This window comes from Mercurialis annua, linkage group LG2, assembly GCF_937616625.2.
Source record: "Mercurialis annua linkage group LG2, ddMerAnnu1.2, whole genome shotgun sequence".
Lineage (NCBI taxonomy): Eukaryota > Viridiplantae > Streptophyta > Magnoliopsida > Malpighiales > Euphorbiaceae > Mercurialis > Mercurialis annua.
Window position 1 is genome coordinate 29,105,405 of NC_065571.1, and position 12,767 is coordinate 29,118,171.

The following is a 12,767-nucleotide window of genomic DNA, read 5'->3' on the forward strand; positions in this document are numbered from 1 at the left end:
TATCGTTTCACCTTTTTAACGATTTAAGCCAAACGTTTAAAACGTTACGAAACCAATCCAAACGTTTAAAACCTTACAAAACAAATCCAAATTTTTTCCCTTATTGATTTAATCCAAACGTGTAAAACGTTATGAAACCAATCAAACCTTTAAAACGTTACGAATTAAATCCAAAAGTTTCACCTTTTTACCGATTTAAGACAAACATTTACAAATGTTACGAAACAAATCCAAATGTTTCACCTTTTTATCGATTTATGCCAAATGTCTAAAACGTTACGAAACCAATTCAAACGTTTAAAATGTTACAAAACAAATCCAAATGCTTCCCCTTTTAGCGATTTAATCCAAACGTTTAAAACATTACGAAACCAATCAAACCTTTAAAACGCTACGAATTAAATCTAAACGTTTCACCTTATTACTTATTTAAGACAAACGTTTACAAACGTTATGAAACAAATCCAAACGCTGCACCTTTTAGCGATTTAAACCAAACGTATACAAACGTTACGAAACAAATCCAAACATTTTTACCTTTTTAGGGATTTAAGCCAAACGTTTACAAATGTTACGAAATAAATCCAAACGTTTTCCTTTTTTAGAGATTTAAGCCTGTAATACCTCAAAATATTTAATTATCTAATTGGACCACGTGTCCAGTTTTGATTCGCCAGAGTGGCAATATCAGAAGAATTTCTGATAAAAGTACAGTAAATAAATTTTAAGTAGGTCGGTTTCGGGAAATTTATTATGAAGAAATTAAGATTATATTCCAATGCTAAAGTTAGAATTGGAATTAAAAGGAAAAATATCAAGAAAAGTCTAAAATAGGGCACTGGGACCAAAGTGGTAATTTAACCACTTTGTGTCGAAAATAGAAATATTGGATTTTTACGGAAAAGTGTTAATATCGAGCTTTGTATTATTTATCGGGTATAAATAATACGTATAAGTCGTAATAAAAGAGTTTATCGATTTAGCTATGGACTAAATCGAAAGAAATAAAAGTTTAAAGGATAAATGATAAGAAGCAAAAAGAACAAGGACCAAAATGGCACTTTAGCCGAATTATATAAGAAATGAGAATATGAATTAGAAGCAGAGAGAGAGTTCGAGAGAATTGGAAGAAAACGATCGATACCGTCGTTTCGCCGCAGTTTCGCCGTTCAACGTCCGATTCAAGCGATTCAAGCGGCGATCTCTTCAGAATTGAAAGCTCCATCAAGTCCGAGCATCAAATCAAGGTAAATTTCAAGAAATTTGGTTGAAAATTGATATATCGGGCTGTTTTGATTAGGATTGAGTTTAGGTTGAAATTTGAAGTTTTTGAGGTTATTATGGCGTTTTTGAAGAAACCGAGATATGGGTATTGGCTAGGGAAGTGTTTAGCACGTAGGGATTGTGGCGAAACCCCGAAAAAGTTGATTTCCGGGGTTGTGCACGTGGTGCACGAACGTGTACTGGAAGTACACGAACGTGCACCTAGCAAGGTACACGATCGTGTACCTGAAGTACACAAACGTGCACTTTTCATGGTGCACGAACATGTACTGGAAGTACATGAACGTGCACCAGTGAGGTGCAAGAACGTGCACTTGGTTGCACGATCGTGTACCCACCGAAGGGCACGCCCGTGCACCCTGACTCGCCTCCACGCGTATGCAAACTGTAATTGACCTAGGTGTCTGGCGTTTTGAGTAATTTGACTCCAAAAGACGGGTTTCGGACTTTGAGAATCATTAATCTCGAGATTTAGCTCGACGTCTTAGATAATTAATAACAATAGAAACGTCAAGGACGTTAAGTGATTCTCAAATTATAAAAGTGGTAGTTGCTAAGTCGTCTATACGACTAAAGTTATTGAATATGTAAATAAGTATAAAATGAAACGTATATACGAGATTCACGTCTAATTATTAAACGATTTATCAGACGTGTCAGCGAGTAGTGGCGTCAGTAGAAGCGGACTAGCGAGAGCGTACTATCAGATCGATCATATCATTTCTTGTATTGCGGTCACTGTGAGTTGTACTTTTACTTTCATATATTATATATTAAAATTATTTTACATAAACATATATACTGTTTTCACGCATCGCATTATATATAATTGATTGAATGTTATATGTTTATTTAATTTCTATATACGATAACTAATATGCGATCCGAAGAAACTAGCTACCTATTGGGTGTCAATAGGCTGTGTGATCACCAGTATCGAGTCAGTCTAGTATGTTTGCATTTGAGAAATGACTTGACACAGCTGGGAGCTGATGATGATTATGAAATTTACGATTGGGTATATGATTTGATACGAGTGAGTACTCGGCTACGGTGTAGTCCGGAGTCTCCGTATCTAGTGGCTGGGCCACCAGCGAGTTGGACTCGCGATTGATATTTACGATTGGGTTGAATGATAATGATTATTCGAGAAATGTGTCGCATGCTAGGATATTAGTTTCGTACGGATCAAATACATGTTTATATGTTTCAGATTATTATTTTCTTGGAATGCGATGCTATGTTTTTATATTAATGCTGTTAGTAAATGTCAACTCACTCAGTATTTTCCCAAATACTGACCCCTCACCTTTGATGTTTTCAGGTGCTTAGTTTGTGGACCTAGCTAGAGGCCAATTTTGATGTCCAGAAGTCAGCTGTGTATGTATAGTTTCTGACTTCTGAGAATGCTGCAGTAGTGGTCCTGTGTCGACCGAATAGTAGCCTAGACAACAATTCATTTTGATTGTATATATTAACTGCTGTCATTGTTTTATATGCTTTTTGGTAGGCTACGTGTTTGGTATATGATCCACGGCCCCAGATGCCGGTGAGATGTTTTGAGACACTAACTGATGTATATAGTACCGCGAGGCCAGTTCGTACAGGGTACTGTAACTAGAGCCCGCGAGGTTTTAAAACAGTTAGTGTATATGTTGGATTATATGATATATATAAATGTGTTGCTTCCGTTGTTTAATGTTAATTGTTTAATGTATTCATTTATTATTTGCGAAAAATTAATAGTGATTTTAGGCTTGCTACGGGTTCCGGAGCTACCACTCCCGTTCCCTAGCGCCGGTTGCGGCTCAATATTTTGGGTCGTGACAATGTTAGTATCAGAGCAGTTGGTCCAGTTACCACTGCAAGTTTGTTTTGATGATTGTTTGAGAGCGGTTGGTCGAGTTACCACTGCTAGATTTGTTTGATTGTCTATTGACTGGAAGTATTCCGTCAGTAAGTAAACCTAGGGACTACTGCATCAATGAGTCAGACCTTAGTTATCTGTAACTGTGTTATATGTGCATTAGTAGTAAGTGACGTGGTATGCGCAAATCAGGGTTATTATAATAACATATAATTAGCATTTATATATACGAACGACTGAGATAACTAAGTGAATACTACTTGCGCTGAGATTATTAAATGGATATATGTTTGCGAATTTCGTGCGACTGGATTAATTGCTAAATGTTTACAGCATTTAATAAAGGGTTAATTACATATAAAATCACCACCTTTACACGAATTTTCAAAAATAACACGACCTTTAAAACGTGTCAATTCAGGGCATCACCTTTCATTTCTTTTCAAAAACAACAGGGACACGTTTTTTGATAAAATTTTGCTGATTTGGACGCCCGATGAGAGTGCCACGTGTCACGCCACGTCAGCAAAAATGCCACTAAAAATGTGCCCGTGTTATTTTTGAAAAGAAATGAAAGGTGGTGCCCTGAATTGCCACGTTTTAAAGGTCGTGTTATTTTTGCAATTTCGTGTAAAGGTGGTGATTTTATACGTAATTAACCCTTTTATAAATTGATATTGGGATTGCGTGTGAAGTGGGCTCAGATGGTCGCTTACGTTTGAAATTGCTTCTTTTCAGCATGTCTGGGCAAAACGGAGCTCAGTCGCATGCTGAGGAAGAACGGGAGGAAGCGCCTCCTATATTTCAAAACGGGTTTCATAATGAAGTAAGCGAACCATCTGGGGTCCATCAGAACGGATTCCACGCAAATACTAGAGCGTCGCCAGAGATATATCAAAATGGTTTTATGTCTGAGTCGGAGATAGGTAGTTCTTCTGGAAACAGAGTTAGAATACATTCACCGGAGATAGAATATAGCGAAGAAGATGAAGAGGAACCGGAGGAAGATCCGGAAGAGGATCCTGAAGAAGATCCTGAGGAGGATCCAGAAGAAGAATTAGAAGAGGAGGCAGAGGAGGAAAATCCTCAGGAGGAAGAGTATGAAGAAGAAGAACAGTTAGATGAGTTAGACGTCGAAGAATACAAAGGTGACTATTTCTGGTCTAGTGTGCGGAGATACCGCAATTTGAGGGAAGGTGCAGACATAGCCAACGGTCAGGCGCAGATAGCCCTAAACCAAGTTAGGAGGCAGATGCGTTCCTTTTCTAGAGGGATGTTAACTGTAGGAGCGTATTCTACTGATTTTCTGCGGATGGCTGAAGGAGTCCCTGATTTGAAAGAAGACAATAGGACTATTAATCGTAGGTATGTCAGGGGTTTAGGACCTCAGTTTGATGAGCTGTATGAGCACGTGGACGAACATTTTAGCACGCTTACTACAATGGCCCGTAGGATTGAAACAGAGCATGAGTGGGCGGGTGATCCGGTACGACCCTATTACTTTAGACGTGAGTACCACCCAGATTACGTCAGTACGTCCTCCAGAATTACAACCAACCCCTATTTTGTGCAAAGAGGTGGAAGAAACTCTGGTAGAATAGTTAGGGGCCGACATACAGGCGTAGTTATTAGGGATCCTAACGTTCCGCATCAGGCACCTCCAGGTATTAGTGATTTACATGCTTTAAGTAATTGTATTTATGTGTTTGCATTATTGTGTTTATATAATTGCTGCATTGCATAATAGAATGTCAGTAATAGATTATGCCTATAGGATAAAGCCTCGGAAAGCGAGAACCTATAGGAAGCGTTGTAGTTAAACACGCGCCTAATAAAAGAACATATAAACATAACTCACAAAAACAATAATATAATATACACTACATAATACATTTGTAGTGAACGTAATTCCTATATTACGTTCTAGAAGCTGTAAAGGGAAAGATAGATTATTACAAAGGGAAATCGATGTGGAACATCGACACCTGTATTTGTATCTGACGTGGTACAGAGTGTCGGAGAAGGGGATATGGTGATTACAGCAGTAGAAACTTTTAAATTTAATTGAGTTGTTGAATATATGGAGAGAGGAGGGATGTGACAGAAGAACAGTCTGTAAATGACAAAAAATGGCAGCAATAAAAAAATTTGAAATATACCCAATAAGTATAAAGAAAGTCGTTAATAGTCGCAGAGCGTATAATCTAGAGTAAGACTTACGATTTTATGAAAATGTTGAAAGCTTTTATGATTTTTTTTCAAGGTACAATTGTGCTCAGACATCGCATATGACATTGCATAATCACGATAGGAATGCATAAGAAAATAATTTTCAAAATATAGATCATGCATTATATCTTTATAATGACAAAGAAAATGCAATTTTGAGCAACTCCTTGGTGATGAGAGATGTCATCACTCTGAGCTACAATTGTACTAACGATTTCAAGCGATTTATGAAAAGTGGTTTAGAAAGAGCTGCGCAGCCAAAAGAAGTTTTAAATTTGTTTTGTTCAGTAAGTTAACTCGGATATAAAGCCCTGCGACGAAAAATAAAAGATTCTTACTAAATAAGAATAAGAATTGTAAAATAAACTCCAATAACGGAATAAAGTCATGTTAATAATTATTGCAACGAAGCTAGTGAAGCTAAAGGAGAATGTGAATAAGAAATTATCGCCGGAGAGCATACGCAGCTAAGCTGCGATGCACTGGCAATATTTAAGGATACAGTAATTATCTTTATGCAAGAGTAAAGGGTGGAACGACAGGGAGTCGTGCAGGGCGAAAGAAACGTAACAAATAAATAAGGATGATGTATGATTATTCTTATGTTGAGATAAACGAAGTAGCAATCGAAAGTCATAATTGAGGAGGAGAGATTAAAAGTATGAAGGGCGAAAAGATGGTAATATGAATGATGAACATCAAGTGATATTTAAAGGAGATATAGCGTTATCAATATCAGTGTTTAAAGATACAGAAGTAAAAAGAAGAAGGGATACAAGTGACAAAGAAGATGATTTTGTGAGACAGGAGAGTTTAAAGTAGATAGATCAAAAGAGGTAATGATACTATATAACTGATATTAAGTAAAGTTACTAATATCAGCATTAAGAATTATAAGTTACGTTAACAGAAAGGAGAAAGGCACACATATAGACATACGTGTCAGTAAATGTAAGAATGGTGGATGATGTGAAGAAAAGTGTAAGGGTAAAATTCAAATACCCTCAGAACTTAGTAAGGTGATTAGAGAAGTGAAAGTTTCAGAAATACGTCATAAGGATTGTCAGAATAGAACAGCAGCAATAGAACTACTATGAACGAAGGAAAGACGTAACGAATATAACAAGTTATTTAAAGACAATTAGAATCAAGATATAAGTGCTAAGGAAGCATAAAGTGTATAGCATGACAGTGAATTGAAATTATTCCCTGACTTTGGGAATTGCAAAGTAAATGGAATATAAATGTTAAGAACAATCGGAAAACCCTTCAAAAGAAGACGAGAGATAGAATAAGAAAGAAGTTAAATGAAAGTTAATTAACGAGAAGGATTCTCGAAACAGTTAGACGTTAAAGAAACATATGAAATTCTTATGGGGTTATCATAAATAAGGAATTGTGACGTAAAGGGAAGACAACTTTGACTAAAAAGTCAATAAGAAATTCAAAATGACCTTCAAAAGAATAATTAAAGGAAAAGTGAAGAAGATAAGAAAATGAGGATACAAACAGTATCGGTTAAAGAAGAAGGCTGTACAAGTTACACAATTAAGGTAACGTAAAATGGAACGTTTAAGGTAACGGAAAAAGGAATGAAGGATCGTAGTTAACAAATGACGTGGAATACACAATAGTTCAGAAGAGCAAAGGAAGGAGAAATAAAAGAAAGTGAAAGTACTTAACATAGTTCAAATTGAGAAAGATTGGTTAATGAAGAATGAAATGTCAAACAATGATAGAAAGGATTGAAAAATGACAAGAACCAGTAAGAAAGGAAGGTGATAACTACAGACGATAGGAAAGATCATAACTGCAAGTTATGATTACAAGAAAAAAAAATATATTCGTGGAAATATGCATAAGGTAAGTACGTCATTAAGATGAAATTAACACGTCGTGATCATTCACATATAAAGAAGACTAGTAGCAACCTATGACTACTAAGAATGAAATGATGAAACAAGAAAACAGTAGATTGAGATTAACGACGACCAGGTAACAATGACGCAAGGACTGCGATATCAAGAATACGTCTAAGGACCATTCTATTTCAGAAAAGATAACAGATGAAACGAAGGTACCAGTAAGAGAATTCTCAACGATGTAACAACAAGTACGAAGTTAGGAGTTTAAGTAAAAGGAAAAGCTGCAATCAAAACGTATTAATGGACGTCAAGGAAATTGTAAGAATAAGTTAAGATCCCAAGAAGATTTATGAAAATTCGAGGACGAATTTTTATAAGGGGGGAAGAATGTAATACCTCAAAATATTTAATTATCTAATTGGACCACGTGTCCATTTTTGATTCGCTAGAGTGGCAATATCAGAAGAATTTCTGATAAAAGTACAGTAAATAAATTTTAAGTAGGTCGTTTTCGGGAAATTTATTATGAAAAAATTAAGATTATATTCCAATGCTAAAGTTAGAATTGGAATTAAAAGGAAAAATATCAAGAAAAGTCTAAAATAGGGCACAGGGACCAAAGTGGTAATTTAACCACTTTGTGTCGAAAATAGAAATATTGGATTTTGACGGGAAAGTGTTAATATCGAGCTTTGTATTATTTATCGGGTATAAATAATACGTATAAGTCGTAATAAAAGAGTTTATCGATTTAGCTATGGACTAAATCGAAAGAAAGAAAAGTTTAAAGGATAAATGATAAGAAGCAAAAAGAACAAGGACCAAAATGGCACTTTAGCCTAATTATATAAGAAATGAGAATATGAATTAGAAGCAGAGAGAGAGTTCGAGAGAATTGGAAGAAAACGATCGATACCGTCGTTTCGCCGCCGTTTCGCCGTTCAACGTCCGATTCAAGCGATTCAAGCGGCGATCTCTTCAGAATTGAAAGCTCCATCAAGTCCGAGCATCAAATCAAGGTAAATTTCAAGAAATTTGGTTGAAAATTGATATATCGGGCTGTTTTGATTAGGATTGAGTTTAGGTTGAAATTTGACGTTTTTGAGGTTATTATGGCGTTTTTGAAGAAACCGAGATATGGGTATTGGCTAGGGAAGTGTTTAGCACGTCGGGATTGTGGCGAAACCCCGGAAAAGTTGATTTCCGGGGTTGTGCACGTGGTGCACGAACGTGTACTGGAAGTACACGAACGTGCACCTAGCAAGGTACACGATCGTGTACCTGAAGTACACGAACGTGCACTTTTCATGGTGCACGAACGTGTACTGGAAGTACATGAACGTGCACCAGTGAGGTGCACGAACGTGCACTTGGTTGCACGATCGTGTACCCACCGAAGGGCACGCCCGTGCACCCTGACTCGCCTCCACGCGTATGCAAACTGTAATTGACCTAGGTGTCTGGCGTTTTGAGTAATTTGACTCTAAAAGACGGGTTTCGGACTTTGAGAATCATTAATCTCGAGATTTAGCTCGACGTCTTAGATAATTAATAACAATAGAAACGTCAAGGACGTTAAGTGATTCTCAAATTATAAAAGTGGTAGTTGCTAAGTCGTCTATACGACTAAAGTTATTGAATATGTAAATAAGTATAAAATGAAACGTATATACGAGATTCACGTCTAATTATTAAACGATTTATCAGACGTGTCAGCGAGTAGTGGCGTCAGTAGAAGCGGACTAGCGAGAGCGTACTATCAGATCGATCATATCATTTCTTGGATTGCGGTCACTGTGAGTTGTACTTTTACTTTCATGTATTATATATTAAAATTATTTTACATAAACATATATACTGTTTTCACGCATCGCATTATATATAATTGATTGAATGTTATATGTTTATTTAATTTCTATATACGAGAACTAATATGCGATCCGAAGAAACTAGCTACCTATTGGGTGTCAATAGGCTGTGTGATCACCAGTATCGAGTCAGTCTAGTATGTTTGCATTTGAGAAATGACTTGACACAGCTGGGAGCTGATGATGATTATGAAATTTACGATTGGGTATATGATTTGATACGAGTGATTACTCGGCTACGGTGTAGTCCGGAGTCTCCGTATCTAGTGGCTGGGCCACCAGCGAGTTGGACTCGCGATTGATATTTACGATTGGGTTGAATGATAATGATTATTCGAGAAATGTGTCGCATGCTAGGATATTAGTTTCGTACGGATCAAATACATGTTTATATGTTTCAGATTATTATTTTCTTGGAATGCGATGCTATGTTTTTATATTAATGCTGTTAGTAAATGTCAACTCACTCAGTATTTTCCCAAATACTGACCCCTCACCTTTGATGTTTTCAGGTGCTTAGTTTGTGGACCTAGCTAGAGGCCAATTTTGAAGTCCAGAAGTCAGCTGTGTATGTATAGTTTCTGCCTTCTGAGAATGCTGCAGTAGTGGTCCTGTGTCGACCGAATAGTAGCCTAGACAGCAATTCATTTTGATTGTATATATTAACTGCTGTCATTGTTTTATATGCTTTTTGGTAGGCTACGTGTTTGGTATATGATCCACGGCCCCAGATGCCGGTGAGATGTTTTGAGACACTAACTGATGTATATAGTACCGCGAGGCCAGTTCGTACAGGGTACGGTAACTAGAGCCCGCGAGGGTTTAAAACAGTTAGTCTATATGTTTGATTATATGATATATATAAATGTGTTGCTTCCGTTGTTTAATGTTAATTGTTTAATGTATTCATTTATTATTTGCGAAAAATTAATAGTGATTTTAGGCTTGCTACGGGTTCCGGAGCTACCACTCCCGTTCCCTAGCACCGGTTGCGGCTCAATATTTTGGGTCGTGACAAAGCCAAACATTTAAAACGATACAAAACCAATCCAAACATTTAAAACGTTATGAAACAAATTCTAACGTTTCCCTTTTTAGCGATTTAAGCCAAACGTCTAAAACGTTACGAAACCAATCCAAACGTTTAAAACCTTACAAAACAAATCCTAATGTTTAACATTTTTAGCGATTTGAGCCAAACGTTTAAAACGTTACGAAACAAATCCGAATGTTTCACCTTTTTAGCGATTTAAGCCAAACGTTTAAAACGTTACGAAACAAGTCCTAACATTTCACCTTTAAGCGATTTAAGTGAACTATTTAAAAAGTTTCGAAACAAATCCAAATTTTTCACCTTTTTAGCGATTAAAGCCAAACGTTTACGAACGTTTCGAAATAAATCCAAACGATTAAAACTTTACGAAACAAATCCAAAAGTTTTTCCTTTTTAGCGATTTAAGCCAAATGTTTACAAACATTACGAAACAATTCCTAACGTTTCACCTTTTTAGCGATTTAAGCCAAACGTTTAAAACGTTAAGAAACAAATGTAACTTTTCACCATCTTAGCAATTTAAGCAAAATCTTTAAAACGTTATGAAACAAATTCTAACGTTTCACCTTTTTAACGATTTAAGCAAAACTTTTAAAACGTTTCGAAAGAAATCAAAACATTTCACCTTTTTAGCATTTTAAACTAAACGTTTAAAACGTTACGAAACCGATCCAAACGTTTATTAACGTTTCGAAACAAATCCAAACGTTTCACCTTTTTAGCGATTTAAGCCAAATGTTAAAAACGTTACGAAACCAATTCAAATGTTTAAAACATTACAAAACAAATCCAAACCATTCATTCACCTTTTTAGCGTTTTAAGCCAAACGGTTAAAAACATTACGAAATAAATCCAAATGTTTCACCCTTTTAGCGATTTAAGCCAAACGTTTACAAACGTTACGAAACAAATCCAAACGTTTCACCTTTTTAGGGATTTAAACCAAACATTTAAAACGTTGCGAAACAAATCCAAATGTTTCATCTATTTAGCGATTTAAGCCAAACGTTTACAAACGTTCCAAAACAAAAACAAATGTTTTACCTTTTTAGCTGTTTAAGCCATAACGTTACGAAACTAATCCAAACTTTTAAAATGTTTCCCCTTTTAACGATTTAAGCCAAACGTTTACAAATGTTACGGAACAAATCCAAACGTTTTACCATTTTAGCGATTTAAGCCAAACTTTTAAAACGTTACGAAACCAATCGAAACGTTTAAAACGTTACGAAACAAAATCAAATGTTTCCCCTTTTTAGCGATTTAATTTAAATGTTTCAAACGTTACGAAACACATCAAACCTTTAAAACATTACTAATTAAATCCAAACGTTTCACCCTGTTACTGATTTAAGCAAATGTTTACAAATGTTACGAAAGAATCAAAATGTCTCGCCTCTTTAGAAATTTAAGCCAAACATTTACAAACGTTACATAACAAATCCAAATGTTTCGCTTTTTTAGCGATTTAAGCCAAACGTTTAAAACGTTGTGAAACAAATCCAAATGTTTCACCTTTTTAGCGATTTAAGCCAAATGTTAAAAACGTTACGAAACCAATTCAAATGTTTAAAACATTACAAAACAAATCCAAACCATTCATTCACCTTTTTAGCGTTTTAAGCCAAACGGTTAAAAACATTACGAAATAAATCCAAATGTTTCACCCTTTTAGCGATTTAAGCCAAACGTTTACAAACGTTACGAAACAAATCCAAACGTTTCACCTTTTAAGGGATTTAAACCAAATATTTAAAACGTTGCGAAACAAATCCAAATGTTTCATCTATTTAGCGATTTAAGCCAACGTTTACAAACGTTCCAAAACAAAAACAAATGTTTTACCTTTTTAGCTGTTTAAGCCATAACGTTACGAAACTAATCCAAACTTTTAAAATGTTTCCCCTTTTAACGATTTAAGCCAAACGTTTACAAATGTTACGGAACAAATCCAAACGTTTTACCATTTTAGCGATTTAAGCCAAACTTTTAAAACGTTACGAAACCAATCCAAACGTTTAAAACGTTACGAAACAAAATCAAATGTTTCCCCTTTTTAGCGATTTAATTCAAATGTTTCAAACGTTACGAAACACATCAAACCTTTAAAACATTACTAATTAAATTCAAACGTTTTACCCTGTTACTGATTTAAGCAAACGTTTACAAATGTTACAAAAGAATCAAAATGTCTCGCCTCTTTAGAAATTTAAGCCAAACATTTACAAACGTTACATAACAAATCCAAATGTTTCGCTTTTTTAGCGATTTAAGCCAAACGTTTAAAACGTTGTGAAACAAATCCAAATGTTTCACCTTTTTAGCGATTTAAGCCAAATGTTAAAAACGTTACGAAACCAATTCAAATGTTTAAAACATTACAAAACAAATCCAAACCATTCATTCACCTTTTTAGCGTTTTAAGCCAAACGGTTAAAAACATTACGAAATAAATCCAAATGTTTCACCCTTTTAGCGATTTAAGCCAAACGTTTACAAACGTTACGAAACAAATCCAAACGTTTCACCTTTTTAGGGATTTAAACCAAACATTTAAAACGTTGCGAAACAAATCCAAATGTTTCATCTATTTAGCGAT